This window comes from Hyla sarda, chromosome 3 (assembly GCF_029499605.1).
Source record: "Hyla sarda isolate aHylSar1 chromosome 3, aHylSar1.hap1, whole genome shotgun sequence".
NCBI classification, from domain to species: domain Eukaryota; kingdom Metazoa; phylum Chordata; class Amphibia; order Anura; family Hylidae; genus Hyla; species Hyla sarda.
Window position 1 is genome coordinate 411354849 of NC_079191.1, and position 27775 is coordinate 411382623.

The 27775-nt window shown below is 44.6% G+C and overlaps 1 protein-coding gene across 8 annotated transcripts in view; it reads right to left on the minus strand.

Moving 5' to 3' along the window:
* The window catches only part of BICRAL (BICRA like chromatin remodeling complex associated protein), a 90494-nt gene that overhangs the window by 45877 nt on the left and 16842 nt on the right, over positions 1-27775 (minus strand). For 2 of the 8 annotated variants that reach the window (XM_056568178.1, XM_056568177.1), the window contains exon 2: positions 18647-18786. The exons of 4 other annotated variants lie outside the window; for them this stretch is intronic. The gene's annotated coding sequence lies outside the window, so the exon portion shown is untranslated. Of the gene's footprint in view, positions 1-18646; positions 18792-27775 lie in introns of all 8 variants that reach the window. 2 more of the 8 variants (XM_056568179.1, XM_056568176.1) reach the window with 1 other exon arrangement.

The following is a 27775-nucleotide window of genomic DNA, read 5'->3' on the forward strand; positions in this document are numbered from 1 at the left end:
TCCCCTATGGGGACTATTCAAGTGTAAAAAAAAATGTAAAAAAATGTAAAAGTAAAAAAAAAGTGAAAAATCCCCTCCCCCAATAAAAAAGTAAAACGTCCGTTTTTTCCTATTTTACCCCCAAAAAGCGTAAAAAACATTTTTTATAGACATATTTGGTATCGCCGCGTGCGTAAATGTCCGAACTATTAAAATAAAATGTTAATGATCCCGTACGGTGAACGGCGTGAACGAAAAAAAATTTTAAAAGTCCAAAATTCCTACTTTTATTAAAAAAAAAATTATAAAAAATGTATTAAAAGTTTTTTATATACAAATGTGGTATCAAAAAAAAGTACAGATCATGGCGCAAAAAATGAGCCCCCATCCCTCCGCTTATACGGAAAAATAAAAAAAAGTTATAGGTCATCAAAATAAAGGGATTATAAATGTACTAATTTGGTTAAAAAGTTTGTGATTTTTTTTAAGCACAACAATAATATAAAAGTATATAATAATGGGTATCATTTTAATTGTATTGACCCTCAGAATAAAGAACACATGTCATTTTTACCATAAATTGTACGGTGTGAAAACAAAACCTTCCAAAATTAGCAAAATTGCGTTTTTCGTTTTAATTTCCCCACAAAAATAGTGTTTTTTGGTTGCGCCATACATTTTATGATATAATGAGTGATGTCATTACAAAGGACAACTGGTCGCGCAAAAAACAAGCCCTCATACTAGTCTGTGGATGAAAATATAAAAGAGTTATGATTTTTAGAAGGCGAGGAGGAAAAAATGAAAACGTAAAAATTAAATTGTCTGAGTCCTTAAGGCCAAAATGGGCTGAGTCCTTAAGGGGTTAAGCCCTCTGGTGTCTTTCAAAAGTAAAAACTTGTCAATTTTATGATGCAAACATAAAGTGGACATATTGTATATGTGAATCAAAAAATTTTTTTATTTGGAATATCCATTTTCCTTACAAGCAGAGAGCTTTAAAGTTAGAAAAATGCAAATTTTTAGATTTTTCACCAAAAAAGGATGCAAGTTACCAAAAATTTTTACAACTATGTTAAAGTAGAATATGTCATGAAAAAACTGTCTCGGAATCAGAATGATAACTAAAAGCATTCCAGAGTTATTAATGTTTAAAGTGACAGTGGTCAGATGTGCAAAAATGGCCGGGTCCTAAGGTGTAAAATGGCTGGGTCCTTAAGGGGTTAAAAGCCTGAGCTAATAAAAAGAATGTTGGCAACATTGGGGGTACCATATCACTGAGGAAAAAGAAATCTTGGTAACTCCCACCGTCAAATTCTTCTCTTCCCCCCTCCTAGGGTCTTAGGTTATTCTACTCTTCCTTTTTGAGGTCCGATACCTGTTCCAAGAGGTATTTTCTGCGCTTATTTTATAAAGAACTAGGCATTATTACTGATACTAAACAGTGGCAATATGCTTTCAAATGTATTAATAAAACCTTCTAATGCTCCTCCCACTTGGAGTCAGCTTACAAGACCATAAGGTGGTAATACTTTACCACAGATAAAATTGCCAAAGCATACCCTGGCTCTTCAGACAGATGTTGGAGGGGTCTTGGCCAGATGGGAACTTTGTACCACATATTATGGACCTGCCCATGTATCCAACCTTTTTGGGCATCCTGCAAGACCCTAAATGAGGCAATGTGTCAACATCCAATTACTTGGAACCCCCAGTCAACATTACTATTTCTAGGTCTCACTATCATCCCTTCTTCTCATAGGGATCTTATCTGTATTATCTGTATCATACCCAATAATACTCTTACAAACCATTGAAAAACACCCATCTATAGATGTTATCCTAAATAAATTGAACACAGTGTACTCCTTTGAAAAAATTCTAGCATTCGGTTCTGGTACCATGATGAGGTTCACTCGTAGATGGCAGCTCTCGTCCTCATTGCAAAGATATTTAATATTCACTTATCCTTAACTCTTTCCTCTATCTTCTACTTTTTACTTCTTAATGTGATGATGGTCTCTATTTTTGTTATTTGGGCATGTGACCATTACGTGCCTTCTATATAACCAACCTCTTTATTTAGATTCTTGCTCAGGTAATCCGCATATTCATCCTCTAGTATATTGAAATAAATTGTTCTAATTTCAATTCAATTTAGCATACAATAGTATCAACACTATTCCACATGCTTGGCCAGAGTTCCATTCACTGTCTTTGGGGCTTCTGGATATTGAAGAGCTCAGTGCTTGGAAATGTTTAGGAGTCATACAAAAAATGAATGGAGAGCTGGCCACACATACACAGTGCATTCCACTTATTCTAGGGTGCAATTTTTCTAAATTCTACATATCCCAGCAGTCGGGGAATTTCCTGTTTGCTGAAATTGTATCGCGCAAAGAAAGTACATGTTCATTCTTTGAGCGTAAGTCTGCGAGCACTGCATAGCCGTCAATGGTGACTACAGTGCCGCCCAGTCCTACCGCCGAAGTATTTCGGCAGCGGCCGCCAGATGGAATCTGCAGTGTGAGCATACCCTTAGAAAACAAGGAGGAAAAAAGTAAAGTGAAAAAACGAGTATCACTTTGGTTGGAAAGGCTTAATCTAATGATATAATGATGTCAGTAGGGTTGAGGGGTTTGACAACGTGACACCCACATTATTTATCTTGGCCATGAGGACCATCATATGTATTGAATGCCCATTGTTTTGCTCACTGTAGTAGAAATGCAGTTACCACAGTTTCATAAAGCACTTAACACCATGGAATACATTTATCAAGATCTGTGCAGAGGAAAAGTGGAGTAGTTGCCCATAGCAACCAATCAGGCCACTTCTTTCCTTTTTCGGAGGCCTTTTTAAAAATGAAAGAAGCAATCTGATTGGTTGCTATGGGCAACTGGACATTTTTTTCTCTGCACAGGTTTTGATAGATTTGACCTTTTCCTTATTATTTCATGGTCAAAGGTTAGGGTGCCCATACACTTTCAACTGCTATGGGGCACATGGGACCCACCATAACCTCACATCCTCCAGCAAGGGCCACCATCAGGGCATTACTGCCATCAGCGGCCCTGGCCATATTATACATATAAGGGGCCCGTTCTTTTCCTTCCCATGCAATGGTCCCTCCCCTTCCTCCAAGCCTGCTTCCTCCCATCTGCTGTCAGAACAAAGGAGGGGCTGGAGAAAGCACTCTGCAAGGACTTCTCTTCATATGGACTCCCTGGAACTTTGTTTTATTATAAGTGTGTTTGCATCTGTGTATCTGCACAGAGCTTTCTATATGTTTGTGTGGACATCCCATTCAGAACCAAGCCTAATTTTCATTTTAGGGTTTAGTTTTTTCCTGCTCACCTCCTAATAGCCATAACTCAATTTTCCATCTACAGACCCATATGAGGGCTTGTTTTTGTGTCACCAAGTGTTATTTGCAATGACATCACTCATGTTACCATAAAAACTATGGTGAAAATTTTAAATAACCCTGCCCTGTTTTGCTAATTTTGGGGGCTTCAGTTTCTACACAGTGCACCTTTTCAGTAAAATTACATGTTATCTATATTCTAAAGGCCCATACAATTAAAATAATACCCAATCCATATAGGTGTTGTGTTTATTTACTACTTTTAAAAAATTATGGGGGCGATTTATCAAAACCTGTCCAGAGGCAAAGTTGCCTGGTTGCCTATAGCAACCAATTAGCTCACTTCTTACATTCTTAACGAGGCCTCTGCAAAATGAAAGAAGCAATCTGATTGGTTGCTATGGGCAACTTTGCCTCTGCATAGGTTTTGATAAATTTCTCCTATAACATTTTGCATATAAATTAGTATGCTTAAAATTGTCCTCTTCTGACCCCTATAACTCTTTTATTTTTCTGCAGCATACAGGAATATATGAGGGCTCATTTTTGCGCCGTGATCCGTAGTTTTAACGGGACCGTTTTTGTTTTGATGGGACCTTTTAATCGCTTTTTATTAATATCTTGTATATGAAGTTACCAACGCATTTCTTTTTTTGTCCCCATAGAGGACTATAACCCCTTAAGTTTCACAATGTTTTTATTGAATTTTATAAACATAAGAAATGTAACATATAACATATTATGACATCAGATGTATCAGAGTTTACATATGAACATGCATAATAACCTTGACTGGTGGAGCATAATCGTTCATCCAAACAGTGTTACGCATATTCACAAAGGATCTATTAGGTCCAAAGGGACCTTAATTGAAATTTGAGAGCAAGATAAAAACAATAGGAAGGAAAACAATAAAACAATAAAATAGTGAGTCTCCATAACTTCTACAAAATCAATCAAAATTGCTGCATCAGGCAGTTGTCTGGTATTTGGACACAGCCCATTTTGTTTTTGCATTTTCGTTTTTTGCGTGACCAATTGTACTTTGTAATGTCATCACTTATTTTGCCATAAAATGTACAACCCAAAAAAGGAGATTTTTATGCTTACCGTAAAATCTCTTTCTCGAAGGATCCATTGGGGGACACAGACCATGGGTATATGCTGCTGCCTCTAGGAGGCTTGACACTATGGCAACAAGAAAAGTCGGCTCCTCCCAGCAGGGTATACCCACCCACAGGCACCTGAGGTAATAGTTTTATTCCCAGAGCAATAGGAGAAGACCGACAGGTCAAGAGAAAAACCACAAAGTGTCCGAGCAACCAGAAGAAAAAGGTAACTGAACACACCCTCGGACAGATAACTGAAATAGGAACACCAGAAAAACGGTGGGAGCTGTGTCCCCCAATGGATCCTTCGAGAAAGAGATTTTACGGTAAGCATAAAAATCTCCTTTTCTCTATTGGCTCCATTGGGGGACACAGACCATGGGACTTACCAAAGCCGTCCCTTGGGTGGGTAAGGAAATCAGTCAGGTGGACAGCTGGACCACCGCCGCCTGCAACGCCTTACGGCCCAGAGGAGCATAAGCTGATGCAAAGGTATGAATCTGGTAGGACTTTGTGAAAGTGTGCAAAGACGACCACGTGGACGCTTTACAGAACTGCAAGGCCGAAGCCACGTAGCGGAGTGCCCAGGATACCCCGAAAAATGGGTTGAATGAGCCAAATCCGTAAAGGGTGGGATCTTCCCCTTGCAGCGGTAAGCTTCCGAAATAGCAGACCAGATCCACCGAAAAATGGTGGCCGTAGAAGCAGGTTGTCCTGTACGACGACCTTCCGGAAAAACAAAAAAGGGAGTTACAATGCCGAAAGGAAAGAGTGACTGAGAGATAAGTCCGAACAGCCCTCACCACAACTAAGTGGAGGAGCAAACGCTCCCAGGGATGAGAAGGGGCCGGACAAAAGGATGGTAGGACGATGTCCTCATTGAGATGAAAAATCAAAACCATCTCAGGTAAGAAGGACGGACCTGGACGGAAAACAACTTGTCCTGGTATACAACCAAGGAGGGAGAATGGCAGGAGAGAGCTGCCAGCTCTGACCCCTCCTAACAGAGGTAAGAGCAATAAGGAACGCCACCTTCCAGGGAAGGAGGCAAAGAGAAATGTCCCTGAGAGGTTCAAAAGGGGCGCCTCACAGGGCACCTAAGACCAAGTGTATGTCCCAAGGGAAAGAAGGGGACCGATAGGGAGGGGCAGCTTGTGCCACTCCCTGAACCAGGTTTGGACATGACAATTGAATGCCAGAGGACATTGAAAAAGAATGGAAAGGGCCGAACCTTTGACCCTTAAGGGAGCAGAAAGCCAACCCTTGGGCCAGCCCCGACTGGAAAGGGGTCGGGGAAGGAAAACCACGACCTGAGAAAAAAGGCTGAGTTTCACACCAAGGAAAATAAGACCTCCAGGTATGGTGGTAAATCTTGCAGAGAAAGGCTTGTGTGCCCTCAGCATGGTGTGAACCACTCGGGAAGAGAAACCTCAAAGGTCCTCAGAACCGCTGTCTCAATCGCCACGCCATCCAAAGCAGAGACGGTAAATAGGGGTGGCACAGAAGACCTGAGATAAGAGTTTTCGATGATAAAGAAGGCGCAGCGTTAAGTCGTTCAGGAGCCTGACCATGACGACGTACCACGCCCGCCGGGGCCAGGCTGGGCCACGAGAATTGCGGAAACGCCCTCTGCTGAGAGTTTCCTCACGGCCTCGAAAAGAGAGGAAGGGGAGGAAACAGATAAGGTAGGGCAAAGCCCGACCAATAAACAGATAAGGTAGGGCAAAGCCCGACCAAGAGAGGGGAACGCTTCGGTTGTGGCGGGACGTGCAGAGGTCCACGCCTGGAGCGCCTCAGGGGTTGCAGATCACTGCAAACATCTCCGGATGTGGGGACCACTCGCCTTGGACGACTGAGGACCGGCTGAGAAGACCACATCCCAGAGACGCCCGGAATGAAGATAGCTGAGATGGCCGGAAATCTGAGTTCCGCCCAGAAGGGAATTTCCCAAGAAGCAAGCAAAGAAAGGATTGCCCTAGGCCCAACATGTTGAAGGGGAAAAGGGCTTCTCGGGGGACCAAGGCCCCAGACCGGCCGGTCCCTGAAAACACCTCCCCAGCCCGACAGACTGGCAGGGAAGGGCAGGAAGGAGCGCCCCTGAAAAAAACAGGGGGGAAACGAAGCCACCATAGAAGGGACCGACAAGACTGTCCAGAGAGAACGATCTTGCGGTCGAGAGACAATGGAGACCTGTCCCACAGGAAGAGAATCACCAGTGAAAAGGTTGGTGATGAAACTGGGCAAATGGCACGGCCGCCGCTAACCGACCCAGGACATCCATGCAAAAGCAAATGGAAACTGGAGCAGGGTGCCGAAGTCATCGGACTCTTGATAAGAGAGTCAGCCGATTGGTCGGCGGAGTCGAAAGCAGACAGAGGCCGCGTCGAACTGGAGCCCCAGGAGAGCGGTTGGACTTGTCCCGATTGACCATCCAACCGAAGTGGGACAAGGTCTGGAGGTTGAGACTAAGACTCTCCAGGATCTAGGCCCTGGCTGGAGTTCTGATCAGGAGGAATCAATCAATCAATGTCCGAAAAAGGGCTATCACAGGCACCAGGACTTTGGTAAAGGTCCATGGAGAAGTGGTCAGACCAAAATGGAGAACCACAATAGAAAATGGACGTCCGGAACTGCAAAACGGACGGAGAGACTCCACTCGGGATGGGAAAGCAGAAGATGCTGGCTGAGATACTCGAGAACCAAGATTGGGCGAACAGAAACGCCTTTCTTGGGGACCACAAAGAGGTTGGAATAAACCTCGAAAACGTTCCCCTGAAGGAACCAGGACAATTACTCCCTGGATAAAAAAGGAGCTGGAGCGCGCCCCGAACTGCCTTCGCTAGAGAGGGGAACCAGAGGGTCCAGGAAAGAAAAAAGGCAATCCCATGGATGGGAAGCAAATTCGATCCTGTATCCGTTGACTACCACATCGATGACCCAGGAATCCTGAATGTGCGTGGTCCAGGCATCCCAGAAGAGTAAGAGGGGACCAACCACCCGAGAAAGGTCGGCGACCCTTCAGACCGCGGAAGGCCTACGGGTGCCTGATAGGGCCGCAAAACGGCCGAAACGGATAGCCGACCTCCGGGAGGGGACAGGTCCGGAAGGAGGGAGCACTCTTCCCGTGAAGGCGCCCGGCTGGACCCTTTGTTGGTACCCTTTGTTGGTACCAAAGGTCCGTAGAATCGGAAGGAGGACTTACGACGGAAAGCGGTCCCGTGAGCCTTATCCAGAGGTAATAAATAACTCTTTTCCGCCCGTCGCCTCACTTCCTGAAGGCGGCATCCACATTCTAGGCTTTAAGCCACATGGAGGGACTGTGGCTACCAGGTAGCTTGTGGCAAAGGCAGCACAGTGGCTGCGCATGGAAGCAGAACACAGAAAATCTCCAGCTGCGGAGCATCAGAGAGCTAGATTAAATAAATTCTCCAGAGGGATCTTGAAGACTACCCTGGCGGAGATGGGAGGCCATACTGAAAGGGCCCTTGACACCCAGGCCGAAGTAAAAGCAGGAAGAACCTGCTGTCTCAAAGGCTAAGTTTGCCAAAGTCTCCACCTTCATGTCCACTGGATCCTTGAAGGCAGCCGCATCAGCAAAGGGCCGGGTAGGCGCCTTAGAGAGGCGGGAGACCAGCAGATCCACAGTTGGAGAGGAGGTCAACCGAGCAATGAGGTCCTTGGCAAAGGGATACTGCGCTTGAACCTTCTTCGTTTCCTGAAACTTCTTGTCAGGGTGCCTCCAGGCGGATACCAGCAGGGCGTAAAAGTCAGCGTGAGAGCTGAAAGTCTTGGGTGCCGGTCGGGCATGAAGAAAGGAGACTTCTGGAGCCACGTCCGAAGTTCCTGGGTCCTTTAGATGGAAGGTGTCTCTTATGGCCGAAATCCAATGATGAGTACACCACATCAGGCATCCGTGCGTTCCTTTGAGTCGGAGGCTGAATCAGAAACCTCATCCACAAGTTCTCCAGGTGAATGGGAACGAGGTGAGGCAGCCCTGGAAGAGGTCGGACACGATGAGAGGAAACTTCTTGACCATGTCCGAAGTTCCTGGGTCCTTTAGCTGGAAGGTGTCTCTTATGGCCAAAACCAATGAATACACCCCATCAGGCATATCCTTGCGGTCCTCTGAGTCGGAGGCCAAATCAGAAACTTCATCCACAAGTTCACCAGGTGAACGGGAAGGTGAGGTGGCTCTGTAAGTGAGGGAGACGGACCTGGTACGCGGGTCTGGAGAGCCAGAGCGGCGACCATGGGAGCGTCCTCTGGGGGAGCGACGCTTGCTACAGGTCGGAGTAATGGGGTGATGCCTGCGAGGGGAGTGCTCGTGCCTGTCAGAAGGCTCGGGGAATGAGTCAGATGAAACACCCCTATGATGCTGCGAGAGGGTCAGTATAAGGGGAGAGTGGGTCCCTCCGGAGGGCCGGTGTAGGAGGGCCTCTCCAAGGCAGTCACCCCAGATTGGGAGACCTGAGCCGAGTCAGAGGGAGGAACCCCAGGTTGAAGGGGCGGCTGAACCCATTGGGTCTAAAGAGCAACCGGGGTAGAAATAGTGGGGGGGGGGGTCTGGGGGAGCAGTGGTGCAGGCAGAACAAGTGGGTTCAGCAGAACCAGACATTTTTGAGTTACAGCCTTACAAGTGTAATAGATAACTTAGGAGCTAGTTATCTGTGTGGAGGGAGGAACAGTACTGGGCACGGACTATAGCAAAAACTGAACAGTCACACCCACGCTGTGTCCCTAAGGCAGCTGTGATTAGCATGTTGCAATTCCCATGAGAACTGCGGAGATGAGAAAACCTCTGAACCAATGGCCAGAGGGGGCTGTGCTAAACGCAAGGGCTCTGTAATTGGCCATGTAATAACCCCCTATGCACGCGCACAGCGCTGATTGGGGCTTAGTCCGCGCCCTTATGCAGGCTTTGGCGGCTTCGGTGGGCGGAGCCAAAGCACACCGGGCCGCCGAAGTAAAATACAGCCCGGTCCCTAACGGGAAGGGAGGGAGCCACTGTCGGCAGCCGCGCTGCCGAAACGAAAGTAAGAACGGGCGCCGAGCGCCAGCAAGGAAAGACAAGCGCCGCGGCTGCCTTCTGTAGCCGTGGTAAAAAGGCAAACACCACACACACACATGAATACTGTGAAACATCACACACTGCTCAGCCCCACATATCATAAAAGTCCCCTCATAAAGGAAAGGAGGGAAATCCCTACTGGCCAGCCCCAACAGTCCCCATATAGAAGTGAGGGCCAAAAACTGGGGGTCTCCAGATGTTGAAAGTCCACACCTAAAGAAAAAAGTGGGATACTCACCTTAGTCAGAAGAACTTACCTCATGAAGTCTTCCTATGAAGTCTTCAGCCAGCTTTTGTCACCTGCATCATGCCGGGCAGCCATGCACGAGCGAGGCGAGCAGGGAGGTAGGGGGACCCGGACCCATGAGGTACAACCCCAGGTGCTGAACGTTGGCGAAAGGGGGTTGACAGTACATCCACGATGCCTGTGCCCCCTCAATCGCAAATAGGGAAACAGTGAACGCTATGTTCCTGAGTCCCCACCTGAAAACAGGAAAGAAAAAGGAATAAAAAACTAACACTTCCCTAACCTAGGAAAATTAAAAATATGAGACCTGGTCTGGGGAGAACTCCAGACCAGTGTCTACCTCCTTAGACACTAAGCTAAAACTGATTACCTCAGGTGCCTGTGGGCAGGTATACCCTGCTGGGAGGAGCTGACTTTTCTTGTTGCCATAGTGTCAAGCCTCCTAGAGACAGCAGCATATTCCCATGGTCTGTGTCCCCCAATGGAGCGATAGAGAAAATTATTATTTGTGTGAGGAAATTGAAAATAAAATAAAAATTTTGCTAAGTTTGTATGGTTTTCTTTTCACGCTGTACACTTTACGGTGAAAATGACATGTTATCTTTATTCTCTGACTTTTTTCACAAAAATAAGTATGTTTAAAATTGCCCTTTTTTGACACCCTAAAACGTCCTAATTTTTTCCGTATGGTGGGCTGTTTGAGGGCTCATTTCTTGCGCCATGTTACTTAGGGGTTTTTTTTGTACCACGTTTGCGCAAATCTATTTGATCAAATTTTTTTTTTAATGTGATGTGACCAAATACAGTAATTTTGGACTTTCTTTTTTTTTTCCGTTTACGCCATTCACTGTACGGGATAATTTACATTATATTTTGATAGTTTGGACATTTACACACGCGGCGATACCAAACATGTTAAGTATTTCTTGACGCTTTTCGGGGGGGGGGGCAATTTACATTTTTAATGGGGGAGGGGCTTTTCACATTTTTTTAAAACTTTTTTTTTACTTTTCTTTCCTTTATGTCCCCACAGAGGACTATATATAGCAATCAATAGATTGCAGATACTGAACAGTGCTATGCATAGGCATAGCACTGATCAGTATTATCTGTGATCTTCTTCTCTGGTCTGCTCGATGTCAGACCAGTGAAGAAGTCCCTGGAGAAGCGGCGGAGGCAGGTAAGGGGACCTCCGTCTGCCATCTTGGATGATTGGATCCCTGTGGCAGTGCCACGGGCGATCTGATCATCCATTTAAAGTGCTGCATTGCCACAGATGCCGTGATTTGTTCCTGTGCTTGTGTATGTACAGGACAGGTAAGGGCCCTCCTGCTGTCCTCTCAGCTGATCAGGACAACACAATTTTATCTCAGTGGTCCCGATTAGCCCACTGAGCTAGCCGGGAACCAAAATTACTGCATTAAGACCCCGTGATCAACTTTGATCGCGACATCTAAAGGGTAAATTGCAAACATGAAACCGATCAAAGTTGATCACGGGGTCTTAATGCAGTAATTTTGTTTCCCGGCTAGCTCAGCGGGCTAATGATACCAAACTTGGATTTTTGTTTAGTTTTATAGAAAAAAATAATTTGAAAGCTTGAAAGAAAGAAAAAAAATTTTCATTACCATGTTCTGACCCCTATAACTTTTTTTCCACCTACGGAGCTGTGTAAGGGTTTATTTTTTGCGCCATGAGCTATAATTTTTAACGGTACCTTTTGGTTTTCGATCACTTTTAATACATTATTTTCTGGGATGTGATGTGACCAAAAATCAGCAATTCTGGGGTTTGGAATTTTTATGCAATTACACCATTAACCAGGAAGGATCAGGAATGAAATAATTTAATAGTTCGGACAATTATGCACACGTTAAAATATGCTTATTTATTTTTTTATTGTATCTTATTTTAAAAATGGGAATGGGGAGGGGTGATTTAAAATTTTTATTGGGTGGGTTATAATATTTACTGTAGGACAAGTTAAACTTTTTATTGACACCTTTACTTCACCATATAAGGTATTGTGAAACAAAAAAAAAAGTGGACTGAAAGTTAAAATAATGAAGAAAAAAAAACAAGCGAATGCACAATTTTGTGGAGCGTTTGTCATCACCATGTGGTGAAAATGACAAGTTAGAGGAGTACTGCTGGGTAGGGAATAAGTGTCTGATCGCGAGAGGTCTCCAGCGATATCCTGTTTGGGGACCTGGAACTGCCGCTTGTGTAGTCGACCTCAACAAGAGGTCATCAGACACGCCCCCCTCCATTCAGCTCTATGGGAGAGGCGGGATGCACAAATGCTGAATCTTCACCTCTCCCATAGAGATACATGGAGGGGACGTGTCGGGCGCGGCGTCATGCTGCAGTCAACAAGCCTCCTGCATGGGGTCCAGTCTACTAGATGGCCAAGCATGAAGGAACATGTGACTATGCATCCACTGCACTTTTGCTTGTTTTTTGTTTGCACTGTATGCCTAGTTTTCATCACCTGCTGGTAATGGTGTGATCATTTATTATATAGGTGTTACCTTTCAGTGTAATGAGTTATGATGATAATGAGACGACTGCTGATAAGTGATCTCTATAGAACAGTGTCGGCCAATTGTTACAGTCAGTGGCACTGCTATATTCCAGTTGTCAAATGAGTTATCCAGCATTAGAAGAACAGAAGTGATTTAATCAAAAAAGTGCACCATATTTTTCTGCAGGTGGGGTATGGTTTTGTGACTCAGTTCCATTAAAATGGAGCTAAGTTGTAATACCACACACAACCTGCAGACAGGTGTGGTGCTGTTTTTAAAAGAAATTATCTCTGTTTTGCTATTTTCAAACTGTTCTGTAGAAATGATCAAATAGTAAGGTCCAAAATAAAAATAAAAAGTTAAGCTTTAAATACAACATTTTTTATCTTGCTGATGATAAATGCCGTAAATGAAAGAAAATACCCAAGGTACTGTTTTTTGGTCCCTTACATCCAAGAAAAAATGGCACCAATAATAACAAACATTACAATGGAAAAAATCTTCTACCCGATACAAAATTTAAAGGAGTACTTTTGTGAAAAAATTTTTAATCCTTTAGTGCCGGGCTGTAAAAAAAAAAAAAAAAAAAAACACACACACTTACTCAACTTCTCCTGTCCCCCAGTTGCGCCACAATAGCTCATCGGTCCTCTGGTCCGGTCTCCTTCCTTCAGCGATGTCCCGCCTCGGCCGGAGATAGGCTGAGCGCAGTTTCGTGTAAGTAGCCCGGGCAGCAGGGAGAAGGCGGGGCCCAGGAAGAACGGAAGGAGACCGGACCAGAGGAACGAAGAGCTATAGGGGCGCAACGGAGAAAGGTCAGTTAATGTTTGTTTTTTGGGTGTTTTTGCAGCCTGGGCACAGTAGAATGAAAAAAAATTCACAATAGTATTCCTTTAAGTGGACTAGGTGAAAAAACTAACGTTGCTTAAATTGTTTCCATGAAGCAGATTTCAAATGTAGTTTGTAATGTGTGAACTATGGCACACGCACATGAATTATTTTATCTTTTTACAAAACCCATGTGAAACATTGTGAGAAAATATCCTAAGGGTAAATTATATATTTTTTGTTTGATTTCCTATACTGCTAAATGTACGCTCCCAAATAGAGACAAATTTCATGCAGTATCTTCTTATTTGCAGGATACCTCTGTACGGCTCAGCAGTCTCCACTATTTCATAAAGCTAAGGCTACTTCCACACTGCTGCTGGGCTCCGCCACAAACGGCCGTTAAGGCTCTTTTTTTATTTTTTTTGTATTTTTTTGTTTGCTTTTAACAGCCATTAGTGATGGAACCCAACGGGAGGCATAACGAGCAAAGAGGATCCCATTCACTTTAATGGGATTCTCTGATGTCCGTTATTCCGCTGGAAGATAGAGGGAGAAAAACACATGGCAAGCACTAATTTTTCTCCCGCTATCTTCCAACTGACCCGCTAATGACGGGCAGTAGCGGTAGTGTGAAAGAAGCCCAAGGCCTTATTTACATCATGTTTTGGGGATATGAAACAAGTGCACATCGGGATACCAGCAAAGAGGAACACAGACATACCATGGCTACCTAATCATATTGTTATTTTTTTCCTTTGCGGTTATACAGATCGAACATGATCACTAGTAGAGTAAGTTCAGTCTATGTGTTCATCATTAATATGCGTAGCTTATGTTTTAAAACCTGTTTGCTAGTACAATGTTTACAGGCAACACAGCCCAACAACAAGACGTGACATAAAAGGTATACCAGCATGACAGAGGAGAATGGGCTCCCATGAATTCCTCACATATGCTTCAAGAAGTTTCCTTGTGCATTCCATAAACAGTGTAACCCAGTGTAACATCAGTCTTAAAGGGGACAACCAAAGATAATGTTTCCCTTATCGATAGAATAGGTAATAAGTTTCTGATCGACTGAAAGGTCTGACCGCCCGGACACTGATTATGAGAACAGGGTGTCTTGTTCCCCATGTAAACAGAACAGGGCGCATGCTTTTGACAGCCACTCCATTAACTTTCTATGTGACTTCCAAAATAGCAGAGTGTTGTACTCGGCTATCTTTAGCTGTTCTCGTGATTGGTATTCCAGAGGTTGGACCACAACTGATCAGACATTTATCACTTATCCTGTGGATAGGTACAACTTTATAATCTTGGGATAACTATTTTAACAAAAATATTATTGTCAAGTTGCACACTATAGAGTATACTGACACTATTCAGACCACAGTTTACATCTGCGTCGTAGCTCTATTTGAGGTGCTCCGTAGCAAAGTACCTTTAACCCCTTAAAGGGGTACTCTGGTGCTAAGACATCTTATCCCCTATCCAAAGGATAGGGGATAAGATGTCTGATCGCGGGGGTCCCGCCGCTGGGGACCTCCGTGATCTTGCACGCAGCACCCCGTTACTATCAGTCCCCGGAGCATGTTCGCTCCGGGTCTGATTACTGGCGATCACGGGGGCCGGTGCATTGTGACGTCACGGCCCTGCCCCCAAGTGACGTCATGCTCCGCCCTCTCAATACAAGCCTATGGGAGGGGGATAGGGGATAAGATGTCTTAGCGCCAGAGTACTCCTTTAAGGATACAGGAGGGTTTTTTGATTTTTCCTCCTCGCCTTCTAATAGCCATTACACTTTTAATTTTTCACCTATAGACCAATATAAGGACTTGTTTCTTTTTGTGCCACCAATTCTACTTTGTAATGACATAACTCCTTTTACCACAAAATCTACGTTTGAAGCAAAAATAATATTTGTGGGGCGAAATTGAGAAAAAAAAGACTTTATTTTACAACTTTTGGGGGCTTCAGCTTCTATGCAGTGCACTTTTTGGTAAAAATGACAGGTTATATTTATTCTGTATGTCCACACAATTACAATCATGCCCAACTTATATAGGTTTTGTTTTACTACTTTTATTATAACTTTTTGTACAAAATTTAGTATGCTTAAAATTTTCCTCTTCTGACTCCTGTAACTTTTTTTCTGTATACAGTGCTGTATGAGGGCAATACTACATACATCTATGTTTATTTTCATTTACATTATTTTATTTAAAAAAAAAATAGAAAGGGGGCTAATTCAACTTTTATTATGAAAGGGGCTTATTCACATTTATTAACTTTTTTGTACAGTTTATTTTACTATTTTTTAGTCCCCATAGGGGACTATTACATGCAATCTTCAGATTTCATACACTGAACAATGCTATGTAATAGCACAGCACTGATCAGTGTTATCACACTCCATTGCTACAGGCTGCTAAGGCAGGGAAGAAGCCTAGAGACTTTCTCTGTCCGAATAGCTGATCGTGACCCTGCAATTTCGCTGTGGCGGTCCCGATCAGCTCCACTAAGCTACTGGCAAGTAAAGTTTGGCACTTTTAGATGCCACAATCAACTTTATTCGCTGGACATTGGCGATGTTTGGCATTAGCCACTGGTCCTGGCTGCTGCTGATTATAGCAAATGGGACCAACCCGGTATGAAACACACTCAGCTCCTGGGAGCGCTTCATAGAACGGGAACAGGCACAGGGCATACATTTACTTTTGTTAAACAGAGGGACCTTAGCAGACATAAAAAACACTGCAAGCAGTATTTTTTTAGCCTGTATGCCCTGAGTCTCGCCACGGCTATGAAGTGAGCCCTGTAGCTGCACTCGCATCATAGACTGCGGGTCTCAGCTTCTATCAGCAGCCAGGGACTTGCCGTTAATGGCGGACATGAGCGATCGTGCTGATGTCAGCCATCAATCCTTCAGATGATGCGATCAATACTTATCACCGCATCTGCGGCGGTTCCTGTGGCTGATCTGATCGCCCACAGCATCAGCCAAGATAGTGGACGGCCTATTAACCCCCTAAGGACTCAGCGTTTTTCCATTTTTGCATTTTCGTTTTTTCCTCCTTACCTTTAAAAAATCATAACTCTTTCAATTTTTCACCTAAAAATCCATATGCTGGCTTATTTTTTGCGTCACCAATTCTACTTTGTAATTACATCAGTCATTTTACCCCAAAATCTATGGCGAAACGGGAAAAAAAAATCATTGTGAGACAAAATTGAAAAAAAACGCCATTTTGTAATTATTGGGGGCTTCCGTTTCTACACAGTACATTTTTCGGTAAAAATGTCACCTTATCTTTATTCTGTAGGTCCATACGATTAAAATGATACCCTACTTATATAGGTTTGATTTTGTCGTACTTCTGGAAAAAATCATAACTACATGCAGGAAAATTTATACGTTCAAAATTGTCCTCTTCTGACCCCTATAACTTTTTTATTTTTCTGCGTATGGGGCGGTATGAGGGCTCATTTTTTGCGCTGTGATCTGAAGTTTTTAGCGGTACCATTTTTGCATTGATAGGACTTATTGGCCAAAAATGCACTATTTTGGACTCTGGATTTTTTTTGCGTGCACGCCATTGACCGTGCGGTTTAATTAACGATATATTTTTATAATTTGAACATTTCCGCACGCGGCAATACCACATATGTTTATTTTTATTTACACTGTTTTGTTTTTGTTTTTTATGGGAAAAGGGGGGTGATTCAATTTTTTAATAGGGAAGGGGTTAAATGATCTTTATTCCTTTTTTTTTTTTTTTCACTTTTTTTTTTGCAGTGTTATAGCTCCCATAGGGACCTATAACACTGCACACACAGATCTTTCACATTGATCACTGGTTTCTCATAGGAAACCAGTGATCAATGATTCTGCCGCTTGACTGCTCATGCCTGGATCTCAGGCACTGAGCAGTCATTCGGCGATCAGACAGCGAGGAGGCAGGTAGGGACCCTCCGGCTGTCCTGTAAGCTGTTCGGGATGCCACGATTTCACCGCGGCTATCCCGAACAGCTCCCTGAGCTAACCGGCATACTTTCACTTACACTTTAGACGCGGCGTTCAACTTTGAACGCCGCGTCTAAAGGGTTAATAGTGCGCGGCAGCGCGATCAATGCCGCGCGTTATTAGCCACGGGTCCCGGCCGTGGCCCCGCGTTATAGATCGGGAGCGGACTCATGACGTACCGGTACGTCATAAGTCCTTAAGGGGTTAAAATATAATGTTAATGATCCCGTAATGTGAACAACGTAAACTTAGAAAAATACCAAAGTCCAAAACTGCTGATTTGAGGTCACATCCAAGAAAAAAAAATAATAAAAAGTGCTCACAAAGTCACATATACAAAAAAAAAACTATGAAAACATCGGGGCAAAAATGAGCCCTCATACAGCCCCATATACGGAAAAATAAAAAAGTTATAGGGGTCAAAAGAGGACAATTTTAAACATACTAATATTGTTAAAAAAGTTAAGTTTAAAAAAAATTATTTTTTGTTAAATAAAAGAAAAGCATGTAAAGATGGGTTTCATTTTATTCATATTAACCCACAGAATAACATGTCAGTTGTACGATAAAGTGCACTCGGTAGAAACAACAAAAAACTAAAAATTGTGGGTTTCTTATCAATTTTCCGCTATAAAGAATATTTGGGGGGGTTTTGCGCCATAGAAAAAACAAGCCCTCATATGGGTCTGTGGCTGAAAAAATTTAAGCGTTATGGCTCTTAGGAGGAGGCGAGGAGGAAAATAGCGAAAGCACAAAAATGAAAAATTCCTGTGTCCTCAAGGCCAAAATGGGCTGTGTCCTTAAGGGGTTAAAGTCAATGGGATCCATTGGTGTCCGCTGTACCACACTATACAGCTCAATTTATTAGCCTTTTATATAATTTGCGACAGAAGACACAAACTTAGCCTCTGATGCAAATGTGACTAAATTTACTGTTTGGCCTGTAAAATTATTTATTCCCCTTAAAGGAGTACTCTACCCCTAGACATTCTATCGCAGCAAAACCAAATATGTTAGGCCTCGTTCACACTGCTGTCGGACTTCGTTGGCATTTCTGTCAAGTTTAGCGGAGAAAAAAATGGTGCAAGCACTATTTTTTCTCCGATAAATTCCTGTAAAATTACCGGATCATGCAAGTGAATGTGGGCCGTCAGACCGTGCAGTAGCAGCTTGCATCCGACTAGGGTTTGATCGGCTCAAAAAAGAAAAAAAAATCTGATCGGACCCTTAACAGGTTACATGCAAACGGCAATGTGAACCTAGTCTTAATTTATTTATTTTGTAAAATGGGAAAATAAGGGTAATTTTATTTTTTATTAGGGGAGAGGTTTTATAAAATTTTTGAGACTTTGTTTAACACTTTTTAAGTTCTCATAGGGGACTTTTACTTGTAAATCATTAGATTGCATTCACTGTATAATGCCTATAGCAGAGCATTACACAATGAGATTGGCAATTCACTGGTATAGCCTGGCTAAGCAGGCAGCATTACTCACCTATCGGCAGCAGGTGGGTGGAGCCTTGCATCGCAGTGATCAATGAGCTTCTCTGGACTCTTGAACTCTTCTCTGAACTTTTTACTTTAACCCCTTAAAGACCGAGCGTTTTTCTGTTTTTGCACTTTCGTTTTTTCCTCCTTACCTTTTAAAAAACATAACCCTTTCAATTTTGCACCTAAAAATACATATGATGGCTTAATTTTGCACCACCAACTCTACTTTGCAGGGACATTAGTCATTTTAACCAAAAATCTACAGTGAAACAAAAAAAAATTATTGTGTGACAAAACTGAAGAAAAAACAGAATTTTGTAATTGGGGGCTTCCGTTTCTACGCAATACATTTTTCGGTAAAAATTACACCTTATCATTATTCTGTTGGCCCCTACGATTAAAATGATACCCTACTTATATATTTAATTTTGTCGTACTTCTGGAAAAAATCATACCTACATGCACGAAAATTAATACGTTTAAAATTGTCATCTTCTGACCCCTATAACTTTTTTTTATTTTTACGCGTATGGGGCGGTATGAGGGCTAATTTTTTCCGCCGTGATCTGAAGTTTTTAGCGGTACCATTTTTGTATTGATCGGACTTTTGGATTGCTCTTTATTTATTTTTTCATTATATAAAAAGTGAACAAAAATACACTATTTGGGAATTTGGAATTTTTTTGCGCGTACGCCATTGACCATGCGGTTTAATTAATGATATATTTTTATAGTTGGGATATTTAGGCACCCGGCGATACCACATATGTTTATTTTTATTATGGTTACATATTTTTTATATGGAATTTGGGAAAAGGGGGGTGATTTAAACTTTTAATAAGGAAGGGGTTAAAGAGGTTCTCCGGTGCTTAGACATCTTATCCCCTATCCAAAGGATAGGGGATAAGATGCCTGATCGCGGGAGTCCCACCGCTGGGGACCCCCGGGATCTTGCACGCGGCACCCCGTTTGTAATCAGTCCCCGGAGCGTATTCGCTCTGGGTCTGATTACCGACGACCACTGGGCCGGCGGCGTGTGACGTCACGCCTCCGCCCCCGTGTGACGTCACGCTCCGCCCCTCAATGCAAGCCTATGGGAGGGGGCGGCTATCACGCCACCCTCCCGTAGGCTTGCATTGAGGATAGGGGATAAGATGTCTAAGCACCGGAGAACCCCTTTAATGGGTGTATTTTTAACCCCTTAAGGACCAGGCACGTATGAGTACGTCCCTGCGCCCTGGGTCTTAAGGACCAGGCACGTACTCATACGTTCTGGTGAATTTCGCATCCCGCCGGGTGGGTTGCGAAACTGCACGCCTGCTGAAATCGTTCAGCAGGTGTCCGAGGCAAACGCCGAGAGGGGTCCTGAGACCCCCTCATGTCGGCGATCGCAGAAAGTCGCATGTCAATTCAGACATGCAATTTCCTGCTATTCCAGGCTGATCGGGTTTCTGGTGACCCGATCACCCGGAAAATAGTGATGATCTGACCTGTCAGTGACAGCCCAGATCATCTTGCAGGGTAGGAGTGAGGTCGCGGTGATGCGATCTCCTCCTATCCCCTGCCATTGGTCAGAACTGATTCTGACCAATGGCAGAGCAGGATAGTGGGCAACCCCCCATTCTGCCCACCCCGGGATGTCGAGGGGAACATGGGGAGAAGATGGAGGTCGGTACCTGGAGAAGATGCCTGGGAACAGCTGATCGTCGCTGGAAACTGCTGGATCCTTGCTCAGGTAGGGAAGTGCCGGGGGGGGGGGGGGAATGAAAGTGAAAGTAAAGTGATCTTTACTGTGGCAACCACTAGGAAGGCCAAACTGCAACTCCCAGCATGCCCAGACAGCCAAAGGCTGTCTGGGCATGCTGGGAGTTGTAGTTTTGCAACATCTGGAGGGTCACAGTTTGGGGACCACTGTTACAGTGGTGCCCAAACTGTAGCCCTCCAGATGTTGCCAAACTACAACTCTCAGCATGCCTAGACTACCCAGGCATGCTGGAAGTTGTAGTTCTGTAACATCTGTCCCCTCAGATTTCGCAATTTTCATTAAATTTTTGAAAATTGCTGCTCTACTTTGAAGCCCTCTAATTTTTTCAAAAAGTAAAAATATGTCCATTTTATGATGCCAACATAAAATAGACATACAGTAACCCCCCTGACCTACGATGGCCCCGACATATGATAAAATCGACATACGATGGCCTCTCAGAGGCCATCGCATGTCGATGTCAGCATCGACATACGATGCTTTTATATGTCGGGGCCATCGCATTAACTGCTATCCGACAGCGCAAAATGCTTAAGCTGCTGTCGGATAGCAGTTTAAGCATCCCTGGCAGGTTCACTTACCTGTTCCCGCTGCTCCGGGTCCACTTCGCGATCCTCCGGTGTCTTGCGCATCTTCTCCAGGGTCCGGGCCTTGCTTTCCGGCGTCGTTATTACGTCACTACGCACGCCGCGCCGGCGCAGCAGCGTAATAACGTCACCAGAAAGCGAGGCCCGGACCCTGCAGAAGATGCGCAAGACACCGGAGGATCGCGAAGAAGACACCGAAGCAGCGGGACAGCATCAGGAGCCCCTGAAACAGCAGCGGGAGGGTGAGGACCTGGTCCGGAGCAGCGGGGACAGGTGAGTACAGCTTCCTATACTTTACATTGCACGGATCCCTCAACATACGATGGATTCGACAAACGATGGGTCGTTTGGAACGAATTACCATCGTATGTTGAGGGACCACTGTATTGTATTTGTGAATAAAAATTTTATTTATTTGGAATATCCATTTTCCTTACAAGCAGAGAGCTTCAAAGTTAGAAAAATGTAAAATTTTTATGAAATTTTGGGATTTTTCAGCAAAAAAAGGATGCAAGTAACGACGAAAATTTACCACCAAAATAAAGTAGAGTATGTCACGAAAAAACTATCTCAGAATCAGAGTATTCGGTAAAAGCGTTTTAGAGATATTAATTCGAATTTGAGTCGGGTGCCCGCACCATACAACGGTTGCCGTCTCAGGACGAGCCGCCTCGTCCTTAGACGGCAAACAGTTAAAGGAGATCTGTAGCGTACACTGGGGCAAAAAAGTATTTAGTCAGCCACCAATTGTGTAAGTTCTCCCACTTAAATAGATGAGAGGCCTGTAACTTTCATCATAGGTATACCTCAACTATGAGAGACATAATGAGAAAAAAAAATCCATAAAATCACATTATCTAATCTTTAAAGAATTTATTTGCAAATTATGGTGGAAAATAAGTAATTGGTCACCTAAAAATAAGCAAGATTTCTGGCTCTCACAGACCTGTAACTTCTTTAAGGCTGCATTTACATATCGTTTTGTACATACGGGCGCCGGATCCGGCTGGGGGAGGGGCAAACCGGGCGCTCCCGTACCCCAGCCATATTAGCCCGTGACTCCATTTACTTTAATGAGCCGACCGGAGTCAAAAGGTGACTCCGGTCAGCTCAGTTTTGACCCGTATGCAGTTTTGGACCGGACCTAAAACCGTAGTATACTATGGTTTTAGGTCCGGTCCAAAACCGCATACGGGTCAAAGGCTGCAAAGACTCTTAGGCTGCATTCACATCTCATTTTGTACATACGGGCGCCGGATCCGGCTGGGGGAGGGGCAAACCGAGCGACAAACGGGGTCAAAACTGAGCTGACCGGAGTCACCGTTTGACTCCGTTTGTCGCCCGGTTTGCCCCTCCCCCAGCCGGATCTGGCGCCCGTATGTACAAAATGAGATGTGAATGCTGCCTAAGAGTCTCCCCTGTCCTCCACTCGTTACCTGTATTAATGGAACATATTTGAACTTGTTATCAGTATAAAAGACACCTGTCCACAACCTCAAACAGTCACACTCCAAACTCCACTATGGCTAAGACCAAAGAGCTCTCGAAGGACACTAGAAACAAAATTGTAGACCTGCACCAGGCTGGAAAGACTGAATCTGCAATAGGCAAGCAGCTTGGTGTAAAGAAATCAACTGTGGGAGCAATTATTAGAAAATGGAAGACATACAAGACCACTGATAATCTCCCTCAATCTGGGGCTCCACACAAGATATCACTCCGTGGTGTCAAAATGATCACAAGAACGGTGAGCAAAAATCCCAGAACCAAACGGGGGGGCCTAGTGAATGACCTGCAGAGAGCTGGGACCAAAGTAACAAAGGCTACCATCAGTAACACACTACACCGCCAGGGACTCAAATGATGTAGTGCCAGACATGTCCCCCTGCTTAAGCCAGAACATGTCTGGGCCCATCTGAAGTTTGCTAGAGAGCATTTGGATGATCCAGAAGAGTATTGGGAGAATGTCATATGGTCAGATGAAATCAAAGTAGAACTTTTTGGTAAAAACTCAACTAGTCGTGTTTGGAGGAGAAAGAATGCTGAGTTGCATCAAAAGAACACCATTCCTATTGTGAAGCAAGGGGGTGGAAACATCATGCTTTGGGACTGTTTTTCCGCTAAGGGACCAGGACCACTGATCTGTGTAAAGGAAAGAATGAATGGGGCCATGTATCATGAGATTTTGAGTGAAAACCTCCTTCCATCAGCAAGGGCTTTGAGGATGAAACGTGGCTGGGTCTTTCAGCATGACAATGATCCCAAACACACCGCCCCGGCAAAGAAGGAGTTGTTTCGTAAGAAGCATTTCAAGGTCCTGGAGTGGCCTAGCCAGTCTCCAGATCTCAACCCCATAGAAAACCTTTGGAGGGAGTTAAAAGTCTGTGTTGCCCAGCAACAGCCCGAAACCATCACTGCTCTAGAGGATATCTGCATGGAGGAATGGGCCAAAATACCAGCAACAGTGTGTAAAAAGCTTGTGAAGACTTTCAGAAATGTTTGACCTCTGTCATTGCCAACAAAAGGTATATAACAAAGTAATGAGATGAACTTTTATTCATGACCAAATACTTATTTTGCGCCATAATTTGCAAATAAATTATTTAACCTGTTAAGGACCAAGGGCGTACCTGTACGCCCTGAGTCCGCTCCCTTTCTATAACGCAGGGCCACGGCATGACCCTGCATCATAGCGGGGCAGGCCCAGCCTCTAACAATGGCCGGCACTCGTGGCTAATAGCGCATGGCACTGATCGCGGTGCCGCGTGCTATTAGCCCTTTAGACGCGGCGTTCAAAGTTGATCGCCGCATCTAAAGTCAAACTAAACTACCCCTGGCTAGCTCAGTGGGCTGTTCGGGACCGCCGCGGTGAAATTGTGGCGTCCTGAACAGCTGTAGGACACGAGGAGGGTATCTACCTGCCTCCTGGTGTCCGATCGCCGAATGACTACTCAGTGCCTGAGATCCACGCATGAGCAGTCAAGCGGCAGAATCATCGCTCAATGGTTTTCTATGAGAAACCAATGATCAATGTAAACGATCAGTGTGTGCAGTGTTATAGCATACATTTAAAGGGGTTCTCCGGCCCTGAGATATCTTAACCCCTATCCAAAGGATAGGGGGATAAGATGTCTCACCACGGGGGATCCCGCTGCTGGGGACCCCTGCAATCGTGTATTCGCCACCCACCTGTTAGAGCTGCACGCCGCGGTGCCAGCTCACAAACAGCTGGGTGGCGACCATGGGGCCAGAGTATCGTGATGTAACGACTCTGCCCCCGTGTGACGTCACCCCCCGCATCCGCTATGCAAGTCTATGGGAGGGGGCGTGGATGAATAAATACTTTTCTGCCCCACTGTACATTTTTTTATAATCCCCTGTGCTCGGGCTGCAAAAAGTAACAAAACAAACTTTAACTCACCTTCCGTTGTTCCCCCTTTGTACCGTTATCGGTGTCTTGGTCCTTCAGTGATGAGCTTCTTACTGCGGACAGCGACTCATACTGCACTCAGCGTATCGCCGGCAGTAGCGATGTCCCGCCTCGGCCGGTGATAGGCTGAGCACACTGTCATGTAAGGAGCCCGGACAGCAGGGAGAAGGCAGGGTCCAGGCTCCTTACATGACAGTGTGCTCAGCCTATCACTGGCCGAGGCGGGACATTGCTGTGGCCGGCGATACACTGAGTGTAGTATGAGTCACTGTCCCCAGGAAGCAGCCGGCTGCACCGGAGGACCGAGACACCGATAAAGGCACAACGGGGGAATGCCGGAAGGCGAGTTAAAGTTTGTTTTGTTACTTTTTGCAGCCCGGGCAAAGGGGATTATAAAAAATGTGTACCACAGATCTCCTTTAACTTTAGACGCTGTGATCGGTATTGATCACAGCATATAAAGGGTTTATGACAGCCAGCAGTGGGATTGCCACTGCATGTCATTAGAAGTTAGTGTCCGGCTACGTACAGTAGCCGACACTCACTGCTCTGAAGCGAGCGCCTTACTGAAGCAAGAGCAGCTCCTGCACTCGCTTCAAAGTTACATAGCACTTCAGGGCGTACAGATACACCCTGGTGTGTTAAGGCCCAAGGGGCAAGGTATTCCTGTACACCTGATGTCTCCAATGGGTTAACAAAAATATCAATATTGTCAAGTGACATGATATAAAGAATTCGAGGTGCTCCCTTGCAGAATACCTTTAACATCAGAAACCCACCTGACCCCATTAAAGTCTATGGAATCCATTGGTGTCCACTGTGCAACACTGTCCAGCTCCATTTATTGGCCTTTTACGTAGTCTGCGACATAGGACACAAATATAGCCTCTGATGCAAATGTGAACAAATCTCCAGTTTGGAGACCCTCTAGAATCATTTACTTACCTATAAGTTTATGTTTAAATGGGGGAGGTGGTCAAATATATGAATGTTTTTTGTGTATGTGGCAACAAAGAATTGTTGCAAATTTTTGAACAAAATATAGCCAAAATTTTCGGAGACATTTATCATTGTTGCTTTTGTAAGCTAGTTCTGTAGGCATTTTTTTTTGCTTTAGTTTTGCTTATGCATGACACATTTATCATACTATCACAGGGAGTTGATAAATTTGGCTCACCATTTTTTTTAGCACACATAAGCAAAAACCAATAAATGACTTCAGAACACCACTTTGCAGCTTGAAAAAAATGTGCGATATATATGCATATGTTTATAACATTTTTATTACTACTTTTTTCCTCCTTAATGTACTAACTTTTTTTTTTACTTCTCATTTCAGATCTGTGTATCCTGTGGATTACTTTAGATTTGGTTAATGTTAATAAAATGGTTAACGAGGGCTTTTGGGGGGAGTGTTTTTTTGGAATAATTTTTTTTAAACATGTTGTGTTTGTTTGTTTTTTATTTACTTTACAGGCTTAGTAGTGGAAGTTGTTTATAGGCGGAGACCATTACAAAGCCAGGGCTTAGTATTAGCGACAAAAACAGCTAGCGCTAAACCCCAATTATTACAGCTACCAACAGGCTCGGAGCATCAAAAATGGCATTCCTGGGCCTAGGTGGTAACAGACTGGTGTTATTTAGGCTGGGGAGGGCCAGGAACAATGGTCCTCACCCACCCTGGTAATGTCAGGCTGTTGCTGCTTGGTTGGTATTTGGCTGAGAATAAAAATAGGGGGAACCCTATGCTTTTTTTTTTTTGCATAATTAAATATAAAAAAAAAAACTCCTATTTTTATTCTCAGCCAAATACCAACCAAGCAGCAACAGCCTGACGTTACCAGGGTGGGCGAGGACCATTGTTACTGGCCCTCCCCAGCCTAAATAATGCCAACCTGTTACCGCTTAGGCCCAGGAGCCCCATTTTTGATGCTCTGGGCCTGTTAGTACAGGCTCTTCCCGGCACCCCTGTGGCGTTGGGTACCGGGGTAATAATTGGGGGTTAGCGCTAGCTGTTTTTGTGGCTAACGGTAAGCCCAGCTTAGTAATGGACTCCGTCTACTAGACAGCTTCCACTACTAAGCCTGTCAAGTAAATAAAATTTAAAAAAACACAACACGTTTAAAAAATAATTTATTCCAAAAAAACACTCCCCCACAAGCCCTCGTTAACCATTTTATTAACATTAAACAAAGAAAAAACGCTGGTTGTCAACGTAATCCACCAAATCCTAAGGAGTCCACAGGATACACGGATCTGAAATGAGAAGAAAAAACCCACGAAAAATAGGTTAATACATTTATTGTCACTCGCCTGCACATCTACCGTGCTGCACGACTACAACTCCAAGCATGCCCTTACAGTAAGGACATGCTGGGAGTTGTAGTCGTGCGGTGTGGGATATGTGCAGGCGAGTGACAAGCTTGTCACCTGCCCCCCAACTGCAGGACTACAACTCTCAGCATGTCCTTACAGTAAGGACATGCTGGGAGTTGTAGTTGTGTGGTGCGGGAGAGTGACAAGCCTGTCACCTGCCCCGCTGCAGAACTGCAACTCCCAGCATGCCCTTACAGTAAGGGCATGCTGGGAGTGGTAGTCATGCAGTGCGGCAGGTGACAAGCAAGTTAGGGAAGCGGGCGGTAATGCGCTCTGCTCCCTGGCCAGAGGTGATAGGAAAATCACTGTAATTTCATATTTCCCGCCGGTTCCTGTGACAAGGAACCCAGCAGGAAATTTGAAATTACAGTGAACTCTGCTGCGCTGTAGCAAAGGGAGCCCGGGCTGACATAACACTGCAGCCGCCCAGGATTCCCACAGCCGGGCCGGGAGATGTGCAGGAGCCCCGGCTGTTCACCCCCTTTCTCCCTGGCTTTTCTCCCACTTTCTCCCCGTCTTTTTTATTTTAATTTTATTTCACCTGGCCGCGCTCCGGCAGGCTCAGATTGAGGCTGCGGGTCTTCCGGTCTGCGGTGCCTGTAAAGCATTGAAAGCATGCTGAGTGACAATCCCTGCCGGCTCCTCTACTGCGCGGTGTAAGGGACGTCACCGGTGTTACGGACACTTTCACCCACTGCAGCTGCAGGGAATGACGTCCCTTACGCTGCGCAGTAGAGGAGCCGGCAGGGATTGTCACTTGGCATGCTTTCAATGCTTTAAAGGCACCGCAGTCCCGGAAGACCCGCAGCCTGAACTTGAGCCTGCCAAAGCGCGGCCAGGTGAAGTAAAATAGAATAAAAAAGCCGGGGAGAAAGGGAGAGAAAAGCCAGGGAAAAAGGGGGTAAAAAGTCGTTATATTCTATAATATCAAAGTTCCCGCCGGGTCCCGTAATTGGCTGCACGGTCCCTGCCAAT